The sequence below is a fragment of the Bos grunniens genome, chromosome 23 (genome assembly GCF_055505025.1).
Source record: "Bos grunniens cultivar Pamir isolate PY7600 chromosome 23, Bosgru_T2T1.0, whole genome shotgun sequence".
Lineage (NCBI taxonomy): Eukaryota > Metazoa > Chordata > Mammalia > Artiodactyla > Bovidae > Bos > Bos grunniens.
In genome coordinates, this window is record NC_141187.1 from 17084617 (window position 1) to 17102833 (window position 18217).

Below are 18217 nucleotides of genomic sequence, written 5' to 3' on the forward strand. Positions count from 1 at the left end.
TATCAGCCACCTCCAGTTCACACGGTCCCCGGGCCCATGTCACACCATCTCCACCCAGCACTTCTGTCTGGGTTGGCTGCCCTCCCCGCCACTGCCCCTGTTGGCACACCGTCAGCTGCTGTTTGTTGCCTCATCTTCCTTCCTGCCCCTGACAGGACAGAAGAAGGGGACGGGAAGCAGCTGCCTTGCCCAGCAACCACCCCAGCCCTGTGGGCTGCAGCAGCTCCTGGGTGGTTAAGAGCCCAGGCTCTGTAGACAGACAGGCTGGGTTCTTTCCCCCCACTCTAGCCCTTAAGAGCTGATGACCTCAGCAAGTTATGTGGCTTGTCTAATCCTTCAATTTCCTCGTCTGCACAATAGGGAGAAAAGGGCCGCTGAGAGGAAGGAATGAGATCATGCGTGGTGAGCACCCAACACTGGGTCTGGCATCACCGAGAGTGTTCGATGAAGGGCAGTGACCCCAGGGCTGGCTTCACAGGCGCGTGATCCAGGCAGGCACACAGAGCCCTGCACTCAGAAGGGTTCCACCCCTGGTTCAATGCTCTGTTGACACCATCTTGAAATTCTCAATAATTTTTGAACAAGGGGCTCTGCAAACTATGTCGTCGGTCCTGGCTAGTATCAGCATGCATACATTGAATCTGCTGGCTGGGGGGACTAGACCCAGGTTTGGGGGGGGGAGTTGCCCAGCAATCTGCTGGAGATGTGGGACATTAGAGGGCATTGGGGAATTCAAGGGGGTCATTTAAGTAGAGTGATGTGGGACTCTGCAAGGTTGCCTGCAGTTAGGGACTGAGAGGGTGGTAAGACCCCTATGCACACCCTCCCTAGGCTTTGGGGTGGGTGGAAGTGTTCCCCCCACCCCCAGTCGAGATCTTTCGTTGTGGCACAAGACTCTAGCTGTGTCGTGTGGGCTCAGTAGGTACAGGGTGTGGCACAGACTCCAGAGCAGGCAGGCTCAGTAGTTCCTGTGCTTGGGCTTAGCTGCGGCATGGGCGATCATAGTTCCCCAACCAGGGCTTGAACCTGTGTCCCCTGCATCACAAGGCAGATTCTTAACCACTGGACTACCCGGGAAGTCCATGTCTCCTTGATTTTAAGTCCCAGATTAGCACGTCTAGAAAGTGGTCTGGGGTACTGACTTGAACCCTCAGGAGTCAGGGAGCCTTGGAAGGGCTTCCATAGGGCTGGGGTTGCCTCTGGGCTCTACAGGGAGTGCCACTAACCCCTCAGAGGTACACCTTGGACCTGCTGTCTCCCCTTACTGGACTGTGAGCTCCCAGAGGGCTGGACCGGGCCCACCCACAGCGAGGACCAGATGTTTGCAGAGCCGGCCATCAGGACCCCTGCTCGCCCCTCCTCCCAGCCACCCCACGCCACCCTTGGCTTCCCAAGACTGGCCACCACCACCATCACCACCACCCTCTTCTGTTCCCGGGCCTTCCTGGGGTAGCCCCCATGTGAGTCTGAGGGTGGCCCAGTCTGGCAGGTGGAGTCCGGCCCTGAATGAGGCCCCTCTCCATCCGCCTCCGGCCACCTGCCCGGAGCACTCACTCCCTTCCCGACAGCTGGAGAGCGGCCCTGGAACCTCTGGTTAAGGGGTGGGGGGTAGTGTGGGAAGGTTCTGAGGGACCTAAGCCAAGGCTGAGGGGAGGCCCTTCTAGCTGATGGGGGTGCTGAGTGTGCATGTGGTGGAGGGGAAGGAGAGAGCGAAGTGGGAATCGGGGGTGGGGCCAGAGAATGGAATGTGGAGTTCATTCTCCTGGGGGCGCAGCTGTTTATTTTGATCTTCTCAGTCAGCTGCAGCCTATTCCTTATCTCAGAGCTCAATCCAGACTCCACCTCCTTCCCTGTTGCTGAGCTGCGGAAGGCAGATACTGTGGGACACAGCCCCGCACCCGGCTCTCACCGCCATAGTCCTCCCCGGCTCCAAGCTGCTAAAAGGGACAGGAGAGAGCAGCGCCCCGCCCCGCCCCCCACAACCAGAAATGCCCGCTCCATGCTTCAGAGCCACTCTGTGACCGACCATCGGTAACTGGCTCTTGAAAGTGAGTCATCTCACGTTAAGATGCACACCCCAACTGCCAGGACAACCTGAGCTGTCCCCCTGGGTTTGCCAGGGTATTTCAGCTTTATAGGTGGTGGCCTTGGACTTGAAGGGTCTGGCGGATAGTGCTGGCTTAGCTGGGGACTTGAAGCAGAGGCAGCTGTCACCTCCCAGCCACACCAGGCTGTCCTCTCGGCTGTCACACTTACTACTCCTGCCAACTTTTTTTTTTTTTTAAACATTTTTTCCTTTTTCGGCTGTGCCACCCAGCAAGTGGGGAATCTTCGTTCCCTGACCCGGGATCGAATTCACACCTACTGCATTGGATGAGTGGAGTCCTAACCACTGGACTGCTGGGAAAGTTGCATCGTGCCAACTTTTTTAAAAAAGTAATTTTTGGTTGTGCTGAGTCTTCGTTGCGGGGCGGGCTTTCTCGAGTTGTGGTGCACATGCTTCTCACTGCGGTGGCTTTTCTCATTGCAGAGCGTGGGCTCAAGGGCACACGGCCTTCAGGAGTTCCACCTCCCAGGCTCTAGAGTTGTGGCGCATGGGCTTAGTTGCCCTGCGGCCCGTGGGATCAGGGATCGAACCCGTGTCCCCTGTACTGGCAGGCAGATTCTTAACCACTGGACCGGAAGGGAAGCCCCGTTATGCCAACTTCTTACTTGGCACTTTATGTCTCCAATGCGATGATGTGAAAACAAAGACTGATTTTCTATATGCTTATGGAAACACAACTCATGACTTGTTTTGCATTTCTCTTGTTATTACAGAACTGGAACATTTAGAAAAAGGGGGAAAAAGTAAAAAAGAAATCACCCATAGTTCTACTGCTTCCCCCAAACAACTGCTGTTAACATTTTGGTATAGTTTCTTCCAGTCTTTTCTCTATGTGTGTGTATATGTCTACGTGTGTACAACAGACGGTTGTCAATGTTTTTTTAATGCTATACATTTATTTAAAAGGTCAAAAGTTTAAAAAGACTAAATATATTGGCTAAGGATATGGAATAACTGGAAGCCCCAAGCTCTTCTGGTAGGAATACAAAAGGAAACAACTATTTTAGATCACAGTTTGTGCTCATGTGCTCAGTCTCTCAGTCTGGCTGACTTTGAGACCCCATAGCCTGTAGCCCGCCAGGTTCCTCTGCTCATGGAATTTTCCAAGCAAGAATTCTGGAGTGGGTTGTCATTCCCTTCTCCAGTAAATGTATTGTATGAACACTTTTACATCCTAATTTTCTCCTTAACATTACAACATAGGTAATTTTTGTGATATCACGGATTTTTGCAATTGACATTTTTAATGACTACCCAATATTCCATGTACTAGATATAGTATATCTTGCTTAACCATACTCTATTGGGAGATGTTTCAGTTGTTCCAGTTTTGCATCACTATATACCTATCATCACGGACAAAATTTTTCCCTACATTTAGGACAGAGCCTGGAAAAGTGGGATGACCAAAGCAGCGGGTCAGAATATTCTGGAGCCATTTGATTTGACACCTTTAGCCAAGATGCTTTCTGAAGGGAGAATTTATCACACGGCAAGGTCATCAACAGGCAAGAACACACCCATTTAGACCCACTGCTATCATGTAGGGGCACCACTCTCTCTTATTTTTTCTTGGCCACACCACACACCACACAGGGTCTTAGTTCCCTGACTAGGGATCAAACCCTCAGGCCCTGCAGTGGAAGTGGAATCTTAATCACTGGACCACAAGGGAAGTCCCTGTTAGGTATCTTTTTATATGTCTAAGTCATGTTACCTTTTGCAGACTGTTCTTTTTTGGCTGCTGATCCCCTTTCCAACAACATTGTTGCTTCCTTTTGGGAGGTTACCTCTCCCTTAGTGCAAATCGAGGAGCCAACTCGCAGCATGGAAACCAGAGCGTCTGGCCTGACCATCCCAACCATGCCGTCGGTCCTTCTGCTCAGCCCCTGGGCACTTTGTCAGTTTCTGCTCATTTCCAAAACTAGTTTTCCAGCCTTTCTGATGAGTCTATGGGTTCCCAACCTTCTTCCAATAAATTCCTTTTGCCTTATATTGGACAATCTGTTTCTGTTGCTAACAGAACCTTGAAAATATTGATACCTCGCCAACTTACTGTTTTTCAAATTGCAAGTCAGGACACTTTACTGGGTCATGAAGTCATGAAGCTAATCTTGACCAACGTTTTTAAAAAATGAAACAACAACAGAATAAAAAAGCTAAGTAAAGGGAAGTATTGTCTAGTTAATGAAACTCGTTTGTTTTATGTATACATATATGTGTGTGTATGTGTGCATAAGAAATAGGTTAAAACGAAGACATGTCTAATTTTGAAAAACATTGCCCTTATTGAACTTGAATAACTTGAGAATAAAGAATAATCAAGAGTAATCTCTCCTAGATGTATTATCTATTTCTCCCCAAATCTTTAGTACTTAGGAAAATGTACTTCCTTTCCAAGAGAACAGTATATTTCAAGGTCCACCCACTATTTTATCTCTATTAATAGCTTGACATCTCCACCCACCCTTTACTTGATGATACTTAATGATAATGGACATCTTTTCCTCTTGGTCTTTAAATGTCTGTTAATGGCACCAATATTCTGCCACCCACCTAGGGTGAAATATCCCGCAGTAGTCTAGTCCTTGAACTCTCCTCTATTCATTTACTGACTACCTACTGTATTCCAGAAGGACAGAAGACGAGAGAGCAGCAAACGATAACACGTGGCCACATACTTCATCTTTGAAGTACACGTGGTACCCAACAGGGAAGATCATGGCGATTTCACAGTGCCAGTGACTCTTCATACCTTCCTACCAAATAACTACTAACTTCAAAATATTTTGCCAAATCAACCCCCTTGTTTCCATTCCTACTGCCTCACCCTAGTTTCAATCCTTTTTATTTTGTGTAGGCTCTCTCTTGCCTACTGCCCTACTGAAATCTATTCTGATCACGTCACTTCTTTGCTCACAAGTTTTCAATGATGGACTTTCCTGGTGGTCCAGGGGTTATGAATCTGCCTGCCAATGCAGGGGACACGGGTTTGGTCCCTGGTCCAGAAGATTTCACATGCCATGGGGCAACGAAGCCCATTCACCACTACTGAGCCCTTGTACCTAGAGCCTGTGCTCCACAACAAGAGGAGACAGACATCACAATGAGAAGCCCAGGCACCGTAATGAAGAGAAGCTCCCACTGGCCACAACTACAGAAAGCCTGTGAGCAGGAACAAAACCCCAGCACAGCCTAAGTCTTCAGTGGCTTCCCATTACCTCCTAAATGACTCCAAACTCTCCAACCCAACAGTGTTGATTTGGCTTCTCCACCACTGCTCCAAAGTTTCTTTCTAGCTGCATTTCCACTAATCCACAGTCCACCGGGTCCTCTCTTCCCAACCACATAACTGTGTGAGGCCTGATCTTCTTCATACAAATCAATCAAAACAACATACTGAAACAGACTGAAGCAGGAGCAGATATGAGAACCCAGCTGTCTTCTATTAAGCCGGGCATTAAAGAGATTTTTGAAAAATGTAAAACAAGGCCACACTGCACATTTTTTTGTTTTGGAAAATACAGTTATTATCTTATTAAAAATATGATGCTATGTTAACATGCAATGATTTTTATTGTTACTTTAAAGGAATTAATAAACATTTTTAAAATTTTGCACTTAACACTTTTTATTAGAAGTCAAACGTCGGTAGCTACCACTTTGAAAAGCAAAAACTCTTTGGGATTCTAAATCATTTTTAAGGGTGTAAAGTGATCCTGAGATCAGAAAGCTCGAGAACTGCTGCCTGAGATCTAACAAGTCAGTTAAAGCATACACGGGGTCTCTGAAATGCCCCAGACTTGCCCCCTTACTCATGTTTTTTAACTCCCTGCCCCAGTCTGTTGCTGGAGTTTTTAAACCATTAAAAAAATAAGTAGTGGTAATAGCAGAGACATTACTTTGCCAACAAAGGTCCATATAGTCAAAGCTATGGTTTTTCCAATAGTCATGTATGGATGTGAAAGTTGGACTATAAAGAAAGCTGAGCACCGAAGAATTGATGGTTTTGAACTGTGGTGTTGGAGGAGACTCTTGAGAGTTCCTTGGACTGCAAAGAGATCAAACCAGTCAATCCTAAGGAAATCAACCCTGAATATTCATTGGAAAAACTGATGCTGAAACTGAAGCTCCAATACTTTGGCCACCTGATTTGAAGAGCCGACTCATTAGAAAAGACCCTGATGCTGGGAAAGATAGAAAGTGGGAGGAGAAGGGGATGACAGAGGATGAGATGGTTGGATGGAATCACTGACTCAAAAAAAAAAAAAGGAATCACTGACTCAATGGACATGAGTTTGAGCAAGCTCTGGGAGCTGGTGAAGGACAGGGAAGCCTGGTGTGCTGCAGTCCATGGGGTCACAAAGAATCAGACATGACTGAGCGACTGAACAACATATGAAGAATAATTATTATTACAGAAATAATAATGACTATAGAAACAGTCGCTCAGTCTTGTCTGACTCATTGCGACCCCATGAACTGCAGCCTACCAGGCTCCTCCATCCATGGGATTTTCCAGGCAAGGGTATTAGAGTGGGAAGCTTCCCTGGTGGCTCAGAGGTTAAAGCGTCTGCCTGCAATGCGGGAGACCTGGGTTCGATCCCTGGGTCGGGAAGACCCCTTGGAGAAGGAAATGGCAACCCACTCTAGTATTCTTGTCTGGAGAATCCCATGTACGGAGGAGCCTGGAGGGTTACAGTCCACGGGGTTGCAAAGAGTCGGACACAACTGAGCGACTTCACTTTCACTTTCATAGAAACAGTCATTAGTTGTACTAGAATCAATAATAATATAAAGAATAAATAAGCCTGGGGACTTCCCTGGGGGTCCAAGTGTTGAGGTCTCTGCACTTCCACAGCAGGGGGCATGAGTTCCACCCCTGCTTGGGGAACTAAGATCCCATAAGTCATGCAGGGGGGTCAAAAACAACAACAACAAACAGAGTAGGGACTTCCCTGGTGGTCCAGTGGCTAAGACGCAGGGGGCCACAGGTTCGATCCCCTGTCAGGGAATTAGATCCCACACACTGCTACCAAGAGTTCGCTTGCCTCAACTAAAGATCTCGTGTGTTCAGAAAGATGGTAACAATGACCCTATATCCAAGACAGCAAAAGAGACACAGATGAAAAGAACAGACTTTTAGACTCTGTGGGAGAAGGTGAGGGTGGGATTATTTGAGAGAACATTGAAACATGTATATTACCATATGTGAAATAGATTGCCAGTCCAAGTCTGATACATGAAACAGGGCACTCAAAGCCAGTATGCTGGGACAACCCAGATGGATGGGATGGGGAGGGAGGTGGGAGAGGGGTTCTGGACAGGGGGACACATGTACACCTGCGGCTGATTCATGTCAATGCATGGCAAAAAACACCACAATATTGTAATTAGTCTTCAATTAAAATAAATTAATTTTTTAAAAAAGATACCGTGTGCCGCAACTAAGACTTGGTGCAGCCAAGTAAATAAGTATATATATTAAAAAAAAAGAATAAATAAGCCTAATAATTGCCATAGGCTTTCAGCTTAGAAAAAAAAAACTCAGATATTCAGAGAAGAAAAAGATACAGAAACAACCATTACTTAAAACTGCTCCTGAATATCTTCCCATCAAGTCCACTCCTCTTTCATTTTTCTCAAATGGCACCTATGCAGAGACGTTCCTGGTAAATCCATCCACAAGAAACCATTCCTTCCTCCAGATTCCCACAGCACTGTCACTCCAACCTTTCCTGCCAGCCAGGAAACCAGTAAGAGTCCGTAAGTGAATGCATACTGAATTCCTAAATATGCACACTGAACTATCACAAATTCAGTACTGTCCACTGGAGGAGGTCCCCAACAGCCTCAGAAAACCACTTACATGGGTTTCATATGATGTGAGCCCTTCCCCAAACTCAGCATAATGTTCCACCAAAGACGCGGCCATCTGTCTCCATGAAAACAGCTATGCTGGAGATCCTTAGATAATGTCCAAGCCATGCACACTGCGTTTTATGAGCAGTTTAAGGAGACCTTAATAGTAACGTCGATGTGTTTTGCTTTTACACTGACTGTGAACCCAACACAGCACAAAACGTGGCTCTAGGGCTTCTCTACCCCACTCCAGTAGTCTTGCCTGGAGAATCCCATGGACGGAGGAGCCTGGAAGGCTGCAGTCCATGGGGTCGCCAAGAGTCAGACACGACTGAGCGACTTCACTTTCACTTTTCCCTTTCATGCATTGGAGAAGGAAATGGCAACCCACTCCAGTGTTCTTGCCTGGAGAATCCCAGGGACAGGGGAGCCTGGTGGGCTGCCGTCTATGGGGTCGCACAGAGTCGGACGTGACTTAGCAGCAACAGCAGGAGCAGCAGCAGCAGGGCTTCTCTGGTGGCTCAGGAGTAAAAGAATCCACCTGCCAAATGCAGGAGACGGGTTCCACCCCTGGGTCAGGCAGATCCCACATGCTGCCACAGAGGAGCTAAGCCCATGCGTCACAGCTCTTGAGTCTGAGCTCTAGATCCTGGAGATGTGAAGACTGAGCCCTCACACCACAACTACTGAAAAACCCGTGCCCTACAGCCCACGCTCCATGACAGGAGAAACCACCACAATGAGAAGCCCCTGCACCACAACGAGAGAGCAGCCCCCACTCTCCACAACTGGAGAAAATCCTGCGCAACAGTGAAGACCAAGGACAACCAATAATGAAATCAACAATAAAAATAAATAAACTGTGGTTCTACTGTCAGTGAGGAATGGATAAGCCCTCTGAGGATTACAGATATTGTTGGAGAGACATGCCAGGTGGCTGGGCCATGAGTCCTGCATCGATGCAGTCCTGTCCTCTGGGCAGGGTGCGTGGCCGCCACCCTGGGCTGGGGCTGCTGCCCATCCTGGGCTGGAGTATCTGGAAGGTGAAGGTTGCAGGGCCAGCACTAGGACCCAGCTTCACCACCAACTCCAGAGGTGTGCCGCAGCCACTGCCCTGGTGCCACACCCCTGCCAAGGAGAGAAAGGAGAATGGGGGGGGAGGGGAGGAGCTGGAAGAAAAGCTTGTTTGCACCATGTTGCAGTTAGGGCGGCTGTGGTTGGGCTGATTCATCCAGGGCTCCCCAGAAAGGTCAGGGCCCCAGCCCCACCTAGCAGAGCTCACATCGCCACCACCCACCCCTGCTTCCTGGGTAGCTACAACACCTGACCTGCCTGCTGGGGCAGGGTGGGGTCCTCCTGGTTCCTTCCCTGCCATCTTGCTTGGCTTAGGGGACAAGCCTGCAGCTCCAGCCAGGAGCACCGAAGTTTGGGCGAGGCTTTGGGACATACAGAGGCAGCTCAGGGATCTACCTGCCTGTTCTCCCCCATCCTAATGCTGTGTTCAGGATGTCTCGACAGGGAACCTGTGGTCCACTCACACTCCTTGGTGGGAGTGCCCTCCAAAGTGCACATTCACACACACACACACACACACACACACACACACAGTGTGCATGGAAGGTCCGAATCCAGTATGGCTGAGTTCCTTCATCGCTCACCTGAAACCATCACAACATGTTTAATTGGCTATACCCAATATCAACTTATTAAACCTTTTTTTTTAACTAAAAAATATAAAAAGAAGTCTGACTCCAGTCAGAGTTCTTTCAGCCACTGGGCTCTCAACACTGACCGGCTGTATGACCTTGGGCAAGTTATTTAACCTCTGTGCCTCAGTTTCTCTACCTGCAAATAAGGAAACCTCAGAGGATTCTTGTAAGGAATAAATGAGAAACAAGTTAATAAATATCCACATTTACTATCAATTTCCATGAGCTTCCCAGGTGGCATAGTGGTAAAGAATCCACCTGCCAGTGCAGGAGATGCAAGAGATGTGTGTTCAATCCCTGGATTGGGAAGATCCCTTGGAGGAGGAAATGGCAGCCCACTCCTGTATTCTTGCCTGGAGGGTCCCATGGACAAAGGAGCCTGGTGGGCTACAGTCCACGAGGTTGCAAAGAGCTGGATACCAGCACACACACACCCAGAACACATTAGAAATTTATTTACACATGGTACATATTACTCATAGGCACTTCCCACAGTCCCCAGCACATGGAAGTATTGTGCAAACATGTGCTCTATTATCCCAACATCTTCGCTGCCACCTGTCTGCAAAGAAATGAAGGTTCAGAGAAAATCCACACAATAGATTCCTACAACACCCAACTCTAGGAGCTGCACGTGAGGTGAAGCAGGGGACACACAAGACTTCTGAGGACCACCCAGGAGGCACCAAGCTCATGTCCAGTGGCTATAAAGAGAGTTTTGAGTTAGAGCCCAAGAGGTTGGGCCCTGGTCAGAAAAAACTCTTGTTTCCTTGGAGACCAAGAGACCCAACAGGAAGAACTCTGCTTGGTCCTAGAGGCAGAATTCTAAGAAAAGATGGTGGCCACCCCTAAGACCAGCAGGTACCAGCTGACGGAAAACAAAAAGACACTGGAAACCATTTGAATGTTCTACACTCTGGCCTACGCTCAGCCACCCAGTACATCTGAGAGTGCGTAACCCTAAGATCCCCGCATACTGTGATGAAAATAGATTCCATCTCTGAACAGTCTCCCGGTCTGTGGTTCTGTAGTAGATCCTGCTTAGAGAAAAGGGAACAGGACTGGAAGGAAAGCAAAAAGCAGTCCTGACCCCCGGGGCCATGTGCGGGGAGGAAAAAACACTCTTCCCTCCATAATCCAAAGACAGCTTGTGATATCCACTTGCCAGAGAGGAGTAAATCCTCCCTGGGGTCTTATTCCAGGCTGTTTCCTCAGCACCCAGCAGAGTCAGCTTAATAAACAGGAGCTTAGGAAGAAGAGTCTGTGAAGAGCAGAGATGCCTTCTGGGGGACATGCCGCCTGGCTGGGAGTGCCCTCTGTACCCCATCCTCCCGTCCCCTGGCCCTTCCTCCCTCCTCCCACAGCCTCTAACACCCCCAGCTGGAGCCCAAGCTCTGCATCTGTCGGAGGCCCTGCTCCTGGCTTCCTTTCCCAGAACCCAGGGGCCCCCAGGGGAGGGGCTGGGAGGTGCAGCCTGGAGGGAAGACGACAGAGAAGAGGAGGCAGGACGAGCTGGAGCAGACAGTGCGGGGGCCAGAACTGGGAGTTTCTGGGACAGTCCCAATTTCAAGTATTCTGTCCAACGGTCTGACCACAGGCCAGAACTGTGGGCCGATTTTTATTCTAGAAAAGATGATGAGATGAAGTCATCGGTGGGATGGCGAGCAAAGATACCAGGGCTGCCCTCTCGTTGCTGGATGGCCCCCATGCCCAGCCCCTGGAGCTCAGGCTGGGGCATGATCGTGAGGATGATATGATGGTGACAGAAGTGTCGCGTGTAAGGGTGTATGACCTGCTTGGTAGTTGGCAGGGCTGTGAGCGTATTATCTCCTAAGCCTGGTGCAGAGCATGGGCCCGGAAGCGTCGGCCCCTTAACTCTGTGTAACCACTTTGTGCCCCGGCTTCCTCGTCTACATAAAGGCATCACGAGGGACTTCCTTGGTGGTTAAGAATGCCCCTGCCAATGCAGGGGATACGGGGTCCATCCCTGGTCCGGGAAAACTCCACGGGCCACAGGGCAACTTAGCTTGTATGCCACAAACACTGAAGTCTGGGCACCCGAAAGCCCACACTCCACAAGAGAAACCACCACAAGAGGCTCGTGCACAACTAGAGTAGCCCCCAGTTCACCACCTGCCCCCCTTACCCCCGCCACAACTAGACCCAGGAGCAGCAGCAAATACCTGGTGCAGCCAAAAAGAACAAAAAAGGCATCATGATAGTATGTCCCTCACAAAGCTGCTGCTGCTGCTGCTAAGTCGCTTCAGTCGTGTCCGACTCTGTGCGACCCCATAGATGGCAGCCCACCGGGCTCCCCCATCCCTGGGATTCTCCAAGCAAGAACACTGGAGTGGGTTGCCATTTCCTTCTCCAATACAGGAAAGTGAAAAGTGAAAGTGAAGTCGCTCAGTCGTGTCTGACTCTTGGCGACCCCATGGACTGCAGCCTACCAGGCTCCTCCGTCCATGGGATTTTCCAGGCAAGAGTACTGAAGTGGGGTGCCATCGTCTTCTCCGCACAAAGCTGCTACGAGGACACAAAAAGATCCGATCTGGATATTATAAAGTGCTCAGGAGTGTCAGGACAATTAATCCACACAATGACTCGGTGAGGAAGGGGCTACCGTTACGCCCACTTGACTGGTAAGGAAACAATTTCACACAGCCAAGAAGGGGCCAAGCTTGGACTCAATCCAGGGTGGTTTCTGTCTTGAGTCCAGGCTCTGAGCCACTCCACTAGAGAATGCACGGGTTAGGTGGTCACGTGCACAAATCAGACAGGCAAAGGGCCACGACAGACTTCCAGCTCCGAAACTGTCCTGCTGCTTAACCCTCGGTGCCTTGCCTTGCTCCTTCCATACAATGGACCTCCCGCCTCACAGGATGCTGGGTGAGGGGTGGGGAGTGCTTGCAAAAGGCCCATTAAGGAGCCTCTCTCTGGGCGTGGCCTCCATGGCGCCCCCTGGCCCCAAGGTTTGTAACTGCACTCTCTGCCCTGGCACATGGTAAGCCCGGCCTGCCCTGAGGGGTCGGGGAACCCCAGCGGTTCTGGGCATTTCTAAAGGTCTGAGAGGCTAGAACGCAGATCTGGGCCAACAAACGAGGCACCAGGCAACCCTTTGCCGCTCCCTCCTTCCTGGGGACAACGCCTGGGCCCCGGCTGGCTCTCCTTAGGAGTGGCTGTCCTAGGGTGGTTCTAAGCACGGTGGGAGAACTGGGCAGGTTGCTGAGGACAAATAGTTTATGAGAGATGCGGTTTTGGAGAACCTTAAAAAAAGATGACATGTTGCGGGTGTCATGGCCTTGAAGGCTATGAAAGGCCACGCTCACAGGGCTGCTGGACTTTCCCTCGGCTCCTAACGCGGGTCCTTCTGTCTTCAGGACAAAGGAAGACCAGGGAGAGGAAAGAGCAGGAGGGGAGGGAGGGCACCCCGGACCTGGGAAGGGAGCCTGCCCTAGCCGGGAAAGGAGCCTATCCCAGGGGCCCAGGCCTGCACGTTCTGACCCGAGCCACGAGGAGACCTGCGAGCACATTTCATGGGGACGGTGCTGGGTCAAGAGTGGCTCTCTGAGCCCTGGTGTGTTCACAGCTGGGGATGGGGTCGGGGAAAGGCCCCAGGAAACCAAGCTGGTAGCTGGAGGACCAAGTGGCGCTCTTCAGCCCATCCAGCAGCCTTGGAGCCACGCGCTGGGCAACAGCGCCACCTGGTGGACACATGGGGAGATAAGTGAAGTGCAAGTCTCAGTCGTGTTGGACTCTCTGCGACCCCATGGACTGTAGCCCGCCAGGCTCCTCTGTCCATGGGATTCGCAAGGCAAGAATACTGGAGTAGGAAGCCGTTCCCTCCCCCAGGGTATCTTCCCAACCCAGGGATCGAACCTAGGTCTCCCGCATTGCAGGAGGATTCTTCACCATCTGAGCCACCAGGGAAGCCCAAGAATACTGGAGTGGGTAGCCTAGCCCTTCTCCAGGGGACTTCCCGATCCAGGAATTGAGCCGGGGTCTCCCGCATTGCAGGCGGATTCTTTACCAGCTGAGCTATCAGGAAAGTCCTGGGGAGGTAAGCCAGTCAATAATCGCATGGGAGGCTTAGAGGCTTAGAGGGAGTTTGAGGGCTTCCCCTGGCAGAAGCCTCACCTGAGCATGTGCTCTAGACACCTCTAGATGAGGAACTCACTTCTGCATAAAGAAGATTAGGCAGTTATTTGTTAATAAGTGTTTAGGCTTTGTGGAAATCTGCCTCTACCAGTCCCCTACCTGGGGGCTTCCAAAGGCAGCCTTTCAAATGTCTGAACACAGCTACAATAACCCTCCTAAATCTTCTCCCCATTTGCCTCAAACTTTCAGAGTTGTTTAGCACCCACTTAATCTTCCTTTCCTTTCCCTCAGTTATATGGTTGTCTTCTTTCTTTTTGGCCTTACAGAGTCCTGTGAGATCTTAGCTGTTCCTTGGACCAGGGATTGAATCTGGGCCCTTGGCAGTGAGAGCGCAGAGTCCGAACCTCTGGACCCCCAGGGAATCCCATCCTTTTTAATATTAACTTCCAGAGAATCCCTCTTCCAACTCTATATGCAGGCCACCTCCCTCCCCACACTAGCAGAACCATTTTAAAGCATTTTTGGATTGGGATTTCCCTGGTGGTCCAGCAGTTAAGACACCCAAGTTCCACAGCAGGGGGGACAGGTTCAATTCCTTGTCAGGGAACTAAGATCTCTGCATGCCACGCAGCTCAGCAAACAACAACAACAAGAAACCTTGGGATCTCAACTTCCTACTGTGCAGGGTCTGTGTTCAGGAAGTTGATGCTCTGATCTGAGGATTAAATAGACATCTAGAGCACAGGCTCTGAAATCAGACCAGGGTTCAAATCTGGGTTCTGCCACTTACTAGCTCAGGTAAGCTTCTAAGCCTTTCTGAAATTCAGTTTCTTCATCTGTAAATTGAGACTAGAAGCATTTACTAGTTGGCATTATGGTGAATGTGAAATGAGATAAGGCATGTAGAACAGCTCCTGGCAACATCATTCAGCTCCTAAGTGGCCACTATAACCGCATTTTCTAGTGTTTGGGGCTGTAGTGAGTGCTGTGGGCAAGAGTAAGTTAAAAGGGCAGAGATGAAAAGAAGACTTTGTGGAGTTAGCTAGCCAAACAACACAAATCCCAGCACAAAATCCAACAAATGAGTACCGTGTTGCAATCCCCTTTCCAGGGGGGTCTCTGACCACCTCCACAGTCACCCTACCCACCTACACACACACACACACCCACACACACACACACAGAGTACAGGAGCAGGCCCTGACAGCTCTTTGAAACTCAGAGGGTTTAAAATTTAAATGTCTTTGAGGGCAAGAGAAACACACCAAAACAAACACACCTCCGCACAGCAGAGAAAGGGAAACTTGGCAGGGGCCCCAGAACTTTCCTCACCCCCAGCCCTCCCTAAACTTCCTCTTGTGGTTTCAAGAGTACAACCTGTTCTCAAGCAAAAGAACGGCGCCTGGGGCAGTGGGCTGGGGCATGCCAAGGCTTCCATCACACCCCACCCTACAGGAGGAGGAGGGGGTGTGTGTGCAGTGGAGCTGCCTGGAGGTCCACACAGTTCTGATCTTCACATCCTGCTTACCTGTGTGACCACCCTCTACCCTCAACTCCCAGCATCAACACCCATCCCCCCCCACTCCCCCTCCTAGTCTGACTATAGGCAGAGAGGGACAGCCTCTGAGCCTCCCCAGATCTGTTTAGAGGCCTCCTGTGAGAAATCTAGTTCCAGAAAGATAATGGAAAAACAGCAGGAATCCATGGAGCCTCTGCCCTGTGGCCTGGCTGGCACCATGGGTAAGTCCCAGTCCGCCTAGAGGGACGCATCTCAGATGTGCAGATGCAGTTTTGGGGATGCACCTCTGGGATCCAGCAGCTATGAGGAAGAAAGGTGCGTATCTTAAATTGCTTAAGGTCACTCCCTGATCATCTTCCTGACTAAGCTACCAAGTTGGGGTCCAGAACGGTTTCTGCTCTTCTTAAAGATTCCCAACAAAAGAAGTGTCTTGGTTTCCCATCTCCCTAGATTCTGGCACATCACCTCCATGCATCTTTCCTGCATCAAACCTTGGTTTATTCCTCTTTGTGAGTGAGGCTTACTCAGGAGAACACACACACACACACACACACACACACGCGCGCGCGCGCACACGGTCATTAGGAAGGGATACAAGCTCTGTATAGTCCCCACAACTCTGATCCAGGCCTGCTGGGGCTCCCTGTAAATAGCGCCTGCACCCACTCAGCTAACAAGTTGCTCTTCTCTGCATCATTTGAGATACAGGACCACAGACTCCCTTTGGGAAATTCCTAAGCCCCTGGCTTAAGGGTGCATTCCATGTGGTCAGTCAAGGAGGTGGGCTAGCCCAGTGGTTAAGAACAGGGCCTCCCAAGTCAAGTAACCTGGGTTTAAATCCCAACCCTGTCCTCTGGAAAATTATCTCCCCCAGGCCCGAATTTCCTCATCTGTAAGATGGGATATCCCATGGACAGAGGCGGCTGGCGGGCTACAGTCCATGGGGCCGCAAAAAAGTTGAATATGACTTAGTGAGTAAACAACAAAGATGGAGATAATACTAGTGTTCACCTCACAGGACTGTTGGGAGGATTAAAGGAGACATTACACCTAAAACATCTGGAAGAGTACCTGACGGTGCTATATAAGCCTTAGCTAGTATTCTGAACCCTTGAGGGAAGGAAATGGGAAAGAGAAGGCACTTGGGACCGCGGAGGTCATGGTCTCAAAGACTGGGCAGAGACTGGGATCTTGGTGGAATCCTCAGAGATGCTTTCGATCCTGAATTCCAGGGGAGTAGAAGCTCTGACTTGTTTGCCATTATGTCCCCACTATTTAGCCTGTGCAGATAGTGGGGTCTCAGCAGACAGCTGAATGAATTCATAAATTGTTGTGTCAGCCATCTCTCAAGTGAGCCTGGGAATTGAAAATGCAGAAGCAGCAGCAGGAAAACAATGGCAGATCCACTTCTTTTCACTCACGTCTAGTGCCAAGGAGAACTGAGCTGGGGGCTTAGATTTGTTACAGGAAACAGTCTTAACATCCAGGGGTGGGGGGTGGGTACCCCAGCATTGTGTGGACTGTTATATCACCCCTGGGGTGGACTCTCCCTGCTGCACCTACTTGGGAATTTCTGGGGTCCTGGGAACCAACCCAGACACACGCCTTTCCCAGAATCCATCCTGTTCATTCCTGTCTCTTCTTCGTGTCTAGACAGCAGGGTTAAAGAGAGCAGCAGCAGCTGTTTCTGTGTCCCCATTTCCCAATGCCCAACACCTCAGCAGGGTTCAGTCCAGCTCTGTAGAATGAGTAAGTTGCCCACGAAGACCCTACAACTTTTCTGCCTGCTGACTTTCCATCATTGAGAACCCAACTTAAATGTCCTCTTCTCTCTGAAGCCTTCCCAGCCACCCCAACTTGGCAGCTTGTCTCTGTTGTTCTATGACTCAGGCGAGATCACGGTGGATGAATAACACCACTGTGCCCTCAGCATCCCAGCCAAATCCCAGACACACAGTAGGTGCTCAATGTTTGCCGATGAATACAGTAAGGCTCCCTCAGTAACAGCAACCAATGTCTTCAGTTATTCCTCTTGTTGACACAGTAAAAGACACAGAAGAGGCTAGAGCCATCACTTGTGGATAGATGCCATCTACCCATCAGACACCAGAGAGACCACCACTGCGAGACCCCTCTTTCCGGTCCTGTCCTCCAGCCTGCTCCCCCGGCCCTGGCTGGCAGGAGGACCCCAAGGCTCCCTGCCCACCCTAGTTCTGCCCTCCCTCCGTCTCCCAGCCCATCTCTGAGGTATGCAGAACGACAACAGACAGCCCAGTGACCTCACTGGGCTTCCAGTTCAGCTTGGAGGGGGACTGTGCGGACACAGAAAAAGCGGAGAGATTTGGAGGGGCTTCTCTGCCCTTCAGCCACGTGCAACTCAGACAGAAAGTGAGTTGAGCTTTGAGAGACAACGGGAGGTGATGAGACACGGTGACCTCTTTAACCACCGCCCCCCATCCCCGATCCCCCGCCAGTCTCAGCTTGGAGGTTCCAGGAAAGCAGGGTGTCGTTGACACCCATCTATCTCGGTTTCTCCAGCCCTCAAGCCTACCTTCTCGGCAGGTGAGCCCCGCGGAGCATCGACCGTGGCCGCACACACTCTCTCCCGCCGCCTCTGGCTTCTGTCTGGGGAGGTGTGTGTGTGGGGGGGTCGCCACCTCCAGCCTCGGGGAGGGGCGTGCACCCCTCCCCCAGGCGCCCAAACAGAACCAGCCTCCGCCGCCGCAGACGCGGCGTGTTTACAAAGTCGGCGCCTAGCCGCCAATCCCGAGTTTAAAGCTGGGCAGGAAGTGGGGAAGAGGGGGCGGGGGAGACAAAGGGGCTGGGTGCTCCGCTCTGCGAAGGTTTGGGCCCCGACTCCTCCCGGCGGCTCGCCAGGCGCCGCGACCCTGACCCTCAGACCCCGCCCCACGCGTCCCACGC

General features: G+C 50.7%; 1 protein-coding gene across 5 annotated transcripts in view; it reads right to left on the reverse strand.

The window, feature by feature from the left end:
- Positions 1-18217, reverse strand: part of CCND3 (cyclin D3) — a 95667-nt gene that overhangs the window by 76619 nt on the left and 831 nt on the right. For 4 of the 5 annotated variants that reach the window (XM_086371612.1, XM_086371611.1, XM_086371617.1 and 1 more), the window contains exon 1: positions 17847-18043. The exons of the other annotated variant lie outside the window; for it this stretch is intronic. The gene's annotated coding sequence lies outside the window, so the exon portion shown is untranslated. Of the gene's footprint in view, positions 1-17846; positions 18044-18217 lie in introns of those variants that run through there. 5 annotated transcript variants of the gene reach the window in all.